General features: G+C 34.7%; 1 protein-coding gene across 1 annotated transcript in view; it reads right to left on the bottom strand.

Annotated features, from left to right (window-relative positions):
- Window positions 1-1725: 1725 nt before the first annotated feature.
- Window positions 1726-13346, bottom strand: part of LOC137660323 (trichohyalin-like) — a 167209-nt gene continuing 155588 nt past the window's right edge. Inside the window, exons 10-11 of the mRNA XM_068395142.1 lie at window positions 10379-10617; window positions 1726-3222 (exon numbers count right to left, since the gene is read on the bottom strand). The gene's annotated coding sequence lies outside the window, so the exon portion shown is untranslated. The remainder of the gene's footprint in view (window positions 3223-10378; window positions 10618-13346) is intronic.

The following is a 13346-nucleotide window of genomic DNA, read 5'->3' as shown; positions in this document are numbered from 1 at the left end:
TCATTGTGGAAAAAAAATAGCTTTAAAACTAAATATCACCATATGAGAACATCGATAAATACTGCATAAAAATCTAATGTGCCATAGTATCGTCTGCTAGGACACCACTAGTTGGCACGTTTGCTTGTATAAGGGGGTTGCAAGTCATCAGCTGATCACCAAAACAAACAAATAACTTGCTGCTGTACTACATTAAACGGAGCGCAATATAAACGTAAATTTATTTATTACATATGAATGATAATTGTAGGTTTATATTTCATGTCTAGTGAGTGTGAGTGCTTATATGTCCTTAGGTATTTAGGGGTTGTCAAACTCCCCTATACATCTTTTTCTTAGTGTTAAGACGCAGCATGATTTTTGAGAGCATTTTTTCAGGAAAGAAAGGTGTCTTATGACATGGGAAATACGGTATTTGTTTTATCAGTGTACTATTATCAACATACTTGTGACGTCATCAATGAAAAAATTGTCGTAAAGCTGAACAGTCATAGGTTGCATAGGTCATAAGTCGACGACTACCTGTACTGTATATCTTGAGAAGAGAAGCGCTTGTAAGTCTTTCATTACATCCGACCACAAATTCTTCTAGCAAGGAATAAACGGTTTATTTCTTCATTTCCAAGATGGTTTTTGTTCAATAATGATTAAACAATGAGCAATGGTGTACTTCTTTCAGAATGCTTGCAAGGTAAACACGGGATCACTATACATCTCCACTAAGATACTTAAAGGAATGCAATGTGTAGTGCCTTAAAGGTATAGATCACACCCTGATTCATCGGTTGATGAGGTGAGGTGGTGTTAGGAGGTATAAACTTGGGGCGCACACCCTCATAATACAGATTAGCTGGGTGCTCACCAGCATTACAGTATATATTAGTAGCAGGACCTTGAACTCCATTCAGAGATCGGTGGGGTAGTGCTTGACTAGTGGGACGAAGCTCTGGGTGAACCAGTTGGACGTGAGGACCTTGGTGATCCAAGCCTTTGGATAAGGCATCCAGAACACAAGCAAAGAATTGTCGTTTTTATTCTTCAATGCCTTGGGGTTTGCAGACTTATTGATGAGGCCTGGCTTCAACATAAATCCTGCAGCATTGCCACATATGATGTGACAGTCATTTTGAGCCTTAAATCCAGGGCCATGGACTTCATCCTTCATGTTGTATGGGAAGGCAGCTTCTTCCAGTACAAAACCAGTCTCGTCCATGCTGCACACTTTCTGTGGACGATAGTTAACTTCCTCGACTATCTTCTTAAATTCGGCAGGATATCTGAAGCCGCTTCTACGTCTGAAAGACTTTTCACCATCCAAAATAGTTTTTTAAAATGAAACCATCCCTTGCTTGCAAGGAAACCATTGGGTGATGATGTCGAGGGTCTTCACTCCAATTCCACCACCCTCTCTCCTTCTCCGATGTCATTGTTGTCATCCACCACCACAGCATCATTCAAAAACTACTGGTAGCATTTACAAGCCTTATCTTGGATGACCACAGTACTAAGGCAGATTCTTGCATATGAGACAATAGCAAAATAAGCTAAAGAACTAAACCTTGACCCAGTCTTTTTATGAGTATAGCCTAGCAATTTCTTCAAGTAAAACTAAAGGAATATTAAGTTCCATTCTTTGGCTCATGAGTCTAAGGTTTCCCTTCAGGGTTCCTAGAAGATACCTAATTTTCATTTTTTTTCCCCCTAGGATTTTCCATACAATTTTGTTAAAATTTTAAAATTTTCAGAAAATATCATAGGTAAAAAGGGTCTTCATGATAGCTTTTGAAACATTTAAACAATTGGTTAAGGTAAATATAGTATCAAAACAATATGCATTTCCAGGGAAATCAAAGGATTATTTTCAAACTGACCTGATATCACGGAAACCAAATTCAGTCTCAAACTGAAAACCCTAGTTATGACTTTTATCCTGGTAATCACATTTCTACATTATTCATTCTTTATTCAGGATTAACAGGGTTCCATATTTATTAATTTTTTTTTTTTTTTGCATGTCCACTCTTTTAAAAGGTTTCTACAATTTTAAAGGTTTAAAGGCCACTTAAAAATGGCAGAAGCATGGGACAGTGACATTGCCCTATCAAGCAGGACAATCCCCCAGAGACTGCCCATATGTACAGCACCCAATCCCTCTCCATCCAAGGTATGACCAAGGAGGGTTTGGCAATGGCTGCTGACGACTTAGCATATTAACCTATGGGGTCCCACAACACCACCCTTTAGCTCACAAGGATGGAGAGGTTGAAGCGTTCAAAGTAACTAACGAAATTGAGCGGGAATTAACCACAGTCCGACATTTACCTATTAGGGACATTATCACATCGGCCAATACAACCTTACAAATCTATTACCCATAGTAGTACAGGATCCTCTATGTATTTGTATTTTTTTCCCCAATATATATTACAAATTCCTGGCACCCAGATCAATTCTGAAATAATTAAATCACTGATTAAGACTTACACCATTAATAAGAAATATATTTTGCTCGCCTTACCTGACACTGGTGTGGAATACGAGTTTGGGGGTTTAATCAGTCCTCCTGCCATGTATAACACTGGATATATTTCCGGTGGTCAATAACATGACATCAGCTAAAAATTGTTTCGTTGATCTGTCTCAAGATTGTGGAGGCAAAGAATAAGGGTGAAAATTGACACTAATCAACCTAATAACACTTATTTTGCTGAATAATTACTACGTCTTATTTAGTCTAAATAATGGGCATATAAGAAACATTTGTTATATGAGGGCAGTTCATATTTTTACCAACATTGGAGCACTAAATTTATAGTCCAACATTTCCTGACTACTAGGATGGCTTTCTCATATTCTAACCAACATAGAGATATCTCTACACAAAATTTGCCTGATACCATCCTCCTCTCACGAGTTTTAGATTCAAAACAAGTTTCTATGAAGAGAGAACACCGACTGCTCAATTTACTCTTCTACTTGATTGACATAAGATTACTCCTATTTATTTTCATCTACTGTGGAAAATGAACTTGGTAGACATGTATGGGAACAATACTTAAACTTAAGGCTAACTAAACTAAATCATTTATAGCATGCATGAACATACGATATGAAAAAGACGAGGGAAGGAGGAAAGTGTGGAATGGTCAGAAAACACACTCCTACTTCAATGCCCTTTTCTTAATTATCCTTCTTCATGGGGAAAGCTTAACAAGATGAAATCTGAAATATAGAAAAGAAAATCTGATAATAAAGCAATATAATAAAAAATCCAGGGGAACCATTCTTAAAACTTTGTTTCAAAAATAGCTCTCCTTTACATAATTTCCTACTGATTCACTACCATATTAATATCTAAAACTCTCAAAGAAGGTACAATATAACAAATGTATAAAGTGGCCTGACTGCTATGTCATTATCTAACAGACACTGAAAGATGGTATTAAATGACAAGTGCATTCAGTGGTACTTCAGTTTACAAGTTTAATTCATACTGGGAGCAAACCCAAAAGATGAAATGTTCATAAAAGACTTTCCCATACGAAATAAAAGAAGTATGACCTGTGTTCAAAATGTACATAAAGACACTGCCTTATAAGGATTTTTAGGGTAATTTAGTGAATAAATTATAACCCTAACATCAGAAAGGAATAAAAATTAATACTCCAAAATAAAAAATAAAATATGAACATGAAATTTGAGGAAAGAGTGGCTGGCATAAGGGAGAAGAGAAAGTTGTGGGTTACTTGCCTAGACTTCTTCTGGACACAGGGTAGTTATTTTTAACCACATTCAAATTTTACAAGGTACCTATCAAGAGAAGACTGCTTTTGAAATTTCTTTAAAATTGTAAGGAAATACACAGCATTTTCACCAAACATATTCACTGTTCATCCTGCTGAAGTCTTACCTGGGTAATGTTGCTACAAAATTTTGCGAGGTTTCCTATATTTTTGGGGAAAAATTTTATGGAATCTTATTGCATCCTAGAAGAGCATCTATACCACCAAGTTTATTGTATTCCCAGGTTTCTTATTATTTGCAAAAGTTCAAATCGGTGGCGAAACAAAATCACAACTTTGGAGCTTTGGACTTTATCTCTGAATCAGACTGTAAGCAAACCATAGGTGGAGATTCTCGTTAGTTTGGCAACTGGTTGGGCCCCATAAACATTGACTCCCGTAGCATAAAAACAAGTAAGGTTGGTTCTCAAGTTTGGATATCTGCTCATGCTTTCATTTCCTTAGTGAGGATCGAGCAGCCTGTCCCTGATTTGTCGCACTCACGTAAGGTTTACATAAAATCTCGAGCAAACTGGCATAGCATTTTGAGTGATCTTTTGAGCTAGATTTGGTGATAATTCTATAACAACATTGAGCTTGTTGTTCCTTTGAATGAGAATCTGGTCAACATGATTGATGGGTGTATCCCTTCTCGTGTGCTAAGGTACAGAGTGAAGGACAAAGCCTGGTTCAATGACGGTTGTATCCTAGATGATGTGCTTCTTACTTGGAAAAGCAGGACGCTTATCTTTGTAAAGGTAACAGATCTTATTTGACCAGGGATAACTGTACTCAGCTTAGAGCTTTTGCTCAGAATTTATGCTCTAACTGAAAAGAAATACAATTTAACCATAAGAGAAACCCTTTCTCCTACAACACAGGAGCATAAGTGGTGGGATACCCTTAAATCTACACTCTTTGGTTTAGGTGTAATAGTTCCTCCTTTACTTGAACCAGTTTACTAAGTCACTCACTGTCCAAAGAAAAAGGAAATCCTTTCTGCTTGATGTGTTTGACAGTAACCAGACTTGATCTTGCTCATTCCTGTTTTCCTACAGGTAAACTAATAAGTTTGGCTTTCATATCTTCTCAAATTAAAGTTCTCTTGATGGACCTTGATGTTTATGGAGGTAGACATGAATTGTATTTTTCCTGGTTCCTTTCTTTTTTCTGTATAAAGACTGCAGATTTCTTAGCTCTTAAGTTATGTTATTTTCTGCAAGAAAGCAACAAGAGGTTCTTTTAACGCTTGTTGAAGAATTGGTAATGTTATTTTATCCTTTAAATGAGTATGTGGAAGCTCAAGTCCAACTGAAAGTTTTTTAACATCATTTTGCTTAGTCTGAATAAGTTTGCTGAAGGTAATCGTCTGTTTCCTAGTTTGCAATTTGGTTTCTGTAAAGGCCTTGGAGCATGGGATACCCTTTTTACATTATCAAATGCTGTAAAAAATATCCCTTGTTCGTGGTCACGAAGTTCGTATGACTGGCCTTGCTTTTAGTAATCATGATGCCCGTGTTTCTCAAACTCAAACAGTTAGAGTTGGATGGGTCTTTTCTTGGCATCATTGTCAAAATGTTAAGTGATAGATCACAATAAGTTGTTCTTGATGGGCCCATAAAGACAACAGGAATGTGATACCTGGTGTTCCTCAGGTTAGTGTTTTTGGCACATTACTGTTCATACTAGATAAACTTTGTGGTTTGGCCTGGAAACTAGTTCGTTGCATATGCAGATGATGTTACTCTCTTTGCATCAATTCAATCTCCAGAATGTACATCTGGGGTTGTTGAACCCCTTGAAAGAGATTGAATAAAATTATTGCATGATGAGAACTATGGGGAATGAAGTTGAATCTCCGGATCTCGACACAGATGTTTTCTTAACTGTATGATTCTTTTAAATTTTTAGGTGATTTTTTACAGCAAAATTACTTTGAGACATTGTCAGTTTCTTCTTCTAATGCACAAAAAATTAGCTTGAGAAAATCTTTCAAGGTTTCCAGTAAACAATTCATGCTTTACAGGTGTTTTAATTCTTTCATTCTACTTTGTTTCAAGTGTTTTCTCCTGTCTGGTCTTCAGCTGCTTAATCTCATCGTAATTTGTTGGACAGGAACTTGCGGTCTATTGAATTTTCTATTCTTCATTAATCTCTAGCACCGTCATTCAATTTGTTCATTATGCATGTTGCATAAGATTTTTCATAATTCTGACCATCCTTTGCATTTAGACCTTCCCAGACAGTACCATCCTGTTTGTAATTCTAGGTATGCAGTTAATTCTAATACTCATACCTTCTCCATCATGATGCTCAATACTACATAGTATTCTAGAAGTTTTATTCCAGCTTTAACCAAGTTGTGGAATGGTCTTCCTAACCAGGTAGTTGAATCAGTAGAATTTAAAAGTTTAAACTTTCTGGAAATGTTTGATGTTGAACAAGGTAACATGTCTTATTATAGTTTATATATATACAAGATGTTTTAATCCCTTCGCTACTATGACGTCTACATACGTCAAAACATGCCTAGTAATACACATGAAGGCGGGATACGTCATCTCCAATATCATTATCATCATTACTAATATGATTATCATTTTTATAAGCTACAAAAGAGTATTGCACATGGTTGTTTATCACACACGTTCACACTAAGGGAAATTTCACACAAGAATCTGCACTCCCTAATATTAGTCCTACTCTTGTCTTTAGGTAACCTACAAAGTCTAAAGGATTCTAGCATTTATTTCTGAATATGTAAGAGCTATTCTAGTCTTTTTCTGTAATTATAAAAAATCACACCACACATTATAGCCAATGGCAACATTCCCTACCCGAGGCACTACTCGAATCCCCATCCAATACCCTCACTTTGGAGACGTCGTCCTACCACCAACAAAAATACTTGCGATTTTAGTCCATATTCACAATTATGTAAGGGCTATTTTACTATTTTCTATGTTGTCACAGTGTTCAAATCACAGAGGAAGTCTCCCTGCCTTCGACTTTCAAGTCTCACCCACGAGACGGAAACTTACGAGTAATGCAAATTCTTGACAGAAGACAAGACTTACTTTTTCTTGTTTTATTCCTTTTTTTCTCAACTAAGATTTCTACAAAATAATATTTGCATGTTTTATATATTTCATATTAGTATTGTTCATTTTTTTCACAAGTAAAAGTTTGCCTATTGTGATTAATTCCATTTACGAGCATTCTGAACTGTGTCATGTTTTTACCTGCTCAGTCTATTTCAAAGCTAGTGAAATACCCAAAAGAGGAATGATCCAGTTCATGGTGACAGTCACACGCAAGGTGAAATGACAAAAACGAACAAACTTTTCGTCTAATGAACTAAATTATATTACGTCTCTCATTCTTACTCTCATATTTTGATTTATACTTCACTGTTAAATCTCCTTATTTCTTGGAACATTATTAGAGGTTTTATGTAATGTATGCTTAATAAAGCTTATGACATCATATTAACCAAGAAAATAAAATAATAGATAAACAGTTAACTCACTGTAAACAGTAGTTATGTTAACCAGGTTTCAAAGTTACACAAATTCAAATTTATTGGGATGTACAGCATTCTGTTAACACGAAATGCCCAACGTTACCCTAGTTGAATTTCCCGGCTAAGAGCAAAAGCAAGAGAGACTTTAATAAGAATCTACTTAAGCTTACAACCAACTAAATTTTAGTTTTTAATGTAGTACCAAATAAAGTAACTTTTACGAATGTGTGTGCATTCATGCTTATAAATGTAGATGATTACAATTCAGTAGATGATTACAATTCAGCATATTTACAATACATCACAGCTCTTTTACTTGTGAATGTGGTTAGCTCTAAGATGGCATAATAAAAATATTTTGTAAGGTTAAAGAACAAGTTATAAAAATTACATTGCGATGCAATAGTATAAAATAAACTTGACTTACATTTACCAATATGTATATAATCAAGTTTTGTTGAGTGCATTGAAGTGTTTTTTTTCCAAAGATTACGTGATAAGGAGCAAAACAATATCAACAATACAGTGTAAACTAAATATTTCTCGCATATCTGCCTAACTGTAAAAATCTGATTCATACATCCCCTACCTCTTCTAAAATCCACCCTGTACTTCTCTGTTTTATCGGTAATCCTATTAATCAGCACTCTACCAAACAATTTTCCAACCAAACTCAACAAACTAATACCCCTTGAATTACAACAATCATGCACATCTCCCTTACCCTTATATAGTGGTACAATACATGCACAAACCCAATCTACTGGTACCATTAACAACATAAAACACACATTAAACAATCTCACCAACTATTCAAGTACAGTTACAACCCCCTTCCTTTAACATCTCGGTTTTTACATCACCCATACCAGGTGATTTTCCTACTCTTGTTTGATCTAGTGCTCTCCTCACTTCCTCTTTTGTAATCTCTCATATTCTCATCTCCCATCACTGGCACCTCACCACCTGCAACAGCAATTATATCTGCCTTCCTATTATCCTGAACATTCAGTAAACTTTCAAATTATTCCGCCCACCTTTTCCTTGCCTACGTTCCTTTCAACAACCTAACATTTCCATTTTTCACTGTCTCTTCAATTCTTGAACCAGCCTTCCTTACACTTCACTTCTTTCCAAACCACCTTCTCATTCTCTTCATATGACAACCCAATCTTTGAGCCCACCTCAGGTCAGCTGCCCTCTTTGCCTCACTTACCTTTCGCTTTACTTCCACATTTTTCTCTATATCTTTCATACTTCTCTACAATATTACTCTGCAGCCATTCTTCAAATGCCCTCTTTTTTTTTCCATTTTTACCTTCACTCCACCATTCACTACCCTTCCTCATGTTGTCTCCAACAATCTTCTTGCCACAGACATCACTTGCAATCCCAACAAAATTTTCTTTTACTAACTTCCACTTCTCTAAATTACCGGTTTCTCTCGCTTTCACTGTCATATGCAATTTTCAACCTTTCTTGATATTCACTTTTTAACCTCAGGTTTTATTAACTCTTCAACCCTCCCTAGCTCCCTTTTACACACCCCGCCTCTATTCCCCCACTCTTTTGCTACAACTAATTTTCACCTGGTACGCCATACTTCTCAATAACACCTTCTATCTCTCCACCACCCACTCTAGCATTTAAGTCATCCATGACAACTACATAATTCCTTCGACCCAGTCCTTCTACACACCTAGTTAATTCCAAACTCATTCAGCTGTTTTCACTTAGCTCACAACCTGACCCATATGCACTAAACAAGCCTTAACCCAAGGGTCACATCTTTTTTCCAAAAGTTTTGGATACTCACAAGTCCCCCCCCTAAAAAGCACGGAACGAGCCAACGTTTTCTCTGGACGTAGTGTCAACCCTGGGGAGACTTTAGCATATACTTTGTTTACCTCAGGCGCACTTGGTTCTTTGTGGCGGTTAGAATTGTGTTACCCTCCAATTGTGCCTTTATATACCCGTTACCATGCCCAAACAGACCATGGATAAGAACAACGTAATAAAATAGTCACATTGTTCAAAATAAACCATAAATTACAGGAAATATCTTGTCTCACTGGTGTGAAGCCATAAACAGTGCAGCGTTTGATCAATTGCTATCGTGAATCTGGGGACGCTTGCGTTCCTGGTCCTTAGTCAAAGCCCGGTAGACCCCGAAAGAAGACTTTAAGGACCAGAAAACTTAATGATAGACAAGTATGAAAGGATCCTCGCTTAACCTAAGTTTTCTGGTCCTTGAAGTCTTCTTACGGGGTCTACCGAAATTTGGTAAAGGGGCAGGAATGCAAACCTCCCCAGATTAACGATAACACTTGATCGAGCGCTGCACTGTTCGTAGCTTCACCCCAGTGACTCGATATTTCTGGAATTTATGGTTTGTTTTAAACAATGTGACTATTTCAATGCGTTGTTCTTATCCATGGTCTGTTTGGGCATGGTAAGGGGTATATATAAAGCAAAATTTGAAGGTTACACAAACCCAAAAGGGGACAAAAAAATCCCAGTTATGATCACCACAAAGAACCAAGTGCGACTGATGTAAACAAAGCATACGCTGGAGTCTCCCAGGGTTCACACTACGTCCAGAGAAAACGTCGGCTGGTTCCGCGCCTTTTAGGGGGGACTTGCGAGGATTCGAGACTTTTTGAAAAAAATTGTGACTCTTGGGTTAAGGCGTCAATACATTCCACGCATACTGTATGTATGTATGTAAATAGCTATCTATATATATACCATATATATATAATATTTATATAAATAATACATAAAATATAAATATATGTATAAAATATAAATATATGTATAAAATATAAATATATGCATAAATTATATATGTGTATATATATATATATATATATATATATATATATATATATATATATATATATATATATATATATATATATATATATATAAGCACTAAAATTTTCATTATATCATTTATTCTCTTACTATACCATAATGGGTAATTAATCTAGTTTACTGCAAAGTTATTTAGTTTCCAAACAAAATCAAAGACTTTGCTGAATTCTTGTTACATTGAGTCACTGAATCTTACCTGAATTAATGAAGATTCAGATTTCCTTGTTGGACGCATCCTGCCTTTATTGAGGACTCCTTCATTTCAGTATCCTGCCTTTATTGAGGACTCTTTCATTTCAATGGGCCCATTACAGTGTGCGCCCAACCAAGCAGATGGGCAAGACTGGTTCTCTCACAGGAGTATTCACAGGTTAGTTTTTACTCTGCAAGTGTTGTCCTCTGCGGGCTGGTGAACACAGTGAGGTGCTTGGGTCACTGAAATAAAGATAAAAGTCAGAATTACAGTATTAGAAAACAAATAATCATAGTGAAAAATAAAACAAATCTGGTAATTCCAAAAATTTAAATAAAAGTGAGCATGACATTCGATAGAGATGTTATTTTCAAGAAATATGAACACAAAATCAAAATATCCAGAGACACCTCTAATATACAATCACACTTTACATATATGTATATTTACATACTTGACCATACATTTACAAATAAACAAATATTTTATACACACTGTGCATATACACAAACAGGTGTATGTATGTGTGTATGTATGTACGTATGTATGTATGTATACACATGTAATTATATATATATATATATATATATATATATATATATATATATATATATATATATATATATATATATATATATATATATATATATATATATATATATACATTATGTATATATATATATATATATATATACATACATTATGTATATATATATATATATATATATATATATATATATATATATATATATATATATATATATATATATATATATATATATATATATATATATATATATATATATATATATATTTATGCTTTACTACAAAAGTAGTAAAAATGTGTTGGGATAGGAAATGAAGTGAGTGATTGGTTTCCGGTGGGAGTGGGGCTGAGACAGGGATGTGTGATGTCGCCGTGGTTGTTTAACTTGTATGTTGATGGAGTGGTGAGAGATGTGAATGCTCGAGTGCTTGGACGAGGATTAAAACTGGTAGACGAGAATGACCATGAATGGGAGGTAAATCAGTTGTTGTTTGCGGATGATACTGTACTGGTTGCAGACACAGAAGAGAAGCTTGGACGATTAATGACAGAATTTGGAAGTGTGTGTGAGAAAAGGAAGTTGAGAGTTAATGTGGGTAAGAGTAAGGTTATGAGATGTACGAGAAGGGAAGGTGGTGCAAGGTTGAATGTCATGTTGAATGGAGAGTTACTTGAGGAGGTGGATCAGTTTAAGTACTTGGGGTCTGTTGTTGCAGCAAATGGTGGAGTGGAAGCAGATGTACGTCAGAGAGTGAATGAAGGTTGCAAAGTGTTGGGGGCAGTTAAGGGAGTAGTAAAAAATAGAGGGTTGGGCATGAATGTAAAGAGAGTTCTATATGAGAAAGTGATTGTACCAACTGTGATGTATGGATCGGAGTTGTGGGGTATGAAAGTGATGGAGAGACAGAAATTGAATGTGTTTGAGATGAAGTGTCTAAGGAATATGGCTGGTGTATCTCGAGTAGATAGGGTTAGGAACGAAGTGGTGAGGGTAAGAACGGGTGCAAGAAATGAGTTAGCAGCTAGAGTGGATATGAATGTGTTGAGGTGGTTTGGCCATGTTGAGAAAATGGAAAATGGCTGTCTGCTAAAGAAGGTGATGAATGTAAGAGTTGATGGGAGAAGTACGAGAGGAAGGCCAAGGTTTGGGTGGATGGATGGAGTGAAGGACGCTCTGGGTGATAGGAGGATAGATGTGAGCGAGGCAAGAGAGCGTGCTAGAAATAGGAATGAATGAGAGCGATTGTGACGCAGTTCCGGTAGGCCCTGCTTCTGCCTCCGATGCCTTAGATGACCGCGGATGTAGCAGCAGTAGGGGATTCAGCAGTATGAAGCATCATCTGTGGTGGATAATGTGGGAGGGTGGGCTGTGACACCCTAGCAGTACCAGCTGGACTCGGTTGAGTCCCTTGTTAGGCTGGGAGGAACGTAGAGAGTAGAGGTCCCCTTTTTGTTTTTGTTTCTTTGTTGATGTCTGCTACCCCCCAAAATTGGGGGAAGTGCCTTGGTATATGTATGTATGTATGTATGTATATATATATATATATATATATATATATATATATATATATATATATATATATATATATATATATATATATATATATATATATATATATATATATATATATATATATATATATATATATATATATATATATATATATATATATATATATATATATATATATATATATATATATATATATATATATATATATATATATATATATATATATATATATATATATATATATATATATATATATATATATATATATATAATATTATATATATATATATATATATATATATATATATATATATATATATATATATATATATATATATATATATATATATATATATATATATATATATATATATATATATATATATATATATATATATATATATATATATATATATATATATATATATATATATATATATATATATATATATATAGAGATGGTTATATATGTATATAATATATATATATACAGTATATATATATTATATACATATATAACCATCTCTAAATATATATATATATATATATATATATATATATATATATATATATATATATATATATATATATATATACACAGTGGTACCTCTACATACGAATTTAATTCGTTCCACAACCAACTTCGGATGTAGAAAATGTTCGGATGTAGAAACGAATTTTCCCATAAGAATACATGGTAATTCATTTAATTCATTCCTCAGCCTAAAAACCCATAATAAATCCTTAATAAATGGCTACACATAATTACACATAACAATAACATAACAGCATAATATGAAAGAAGCATGTAAAAAAGATAATTATAAAGAAATAATAAATAAAAAATGTGTTTTATTGCCACTTTACCTTAGAGACAGGCCAACGCAGGTGTAGGATTTGCTACACCAGGA

This window comes from Palaemon carinicauda, chromosome 20 (assembly GCF_036898095.1).
Source record: "Palaemon carinicauda isolate YSFRI2023 chromosome 20, ASM3689809v2, whole genome shotgun sequence".
NCBI lineage: Eukaryota > Metazoa > Arthropoda > Malacostraca > Decapoda > Palaemonidae > Palaemon > Palaemon carinicauda.
This window is presented reverse-complemented; position numbering and strand designations above follow the sequence as displayed.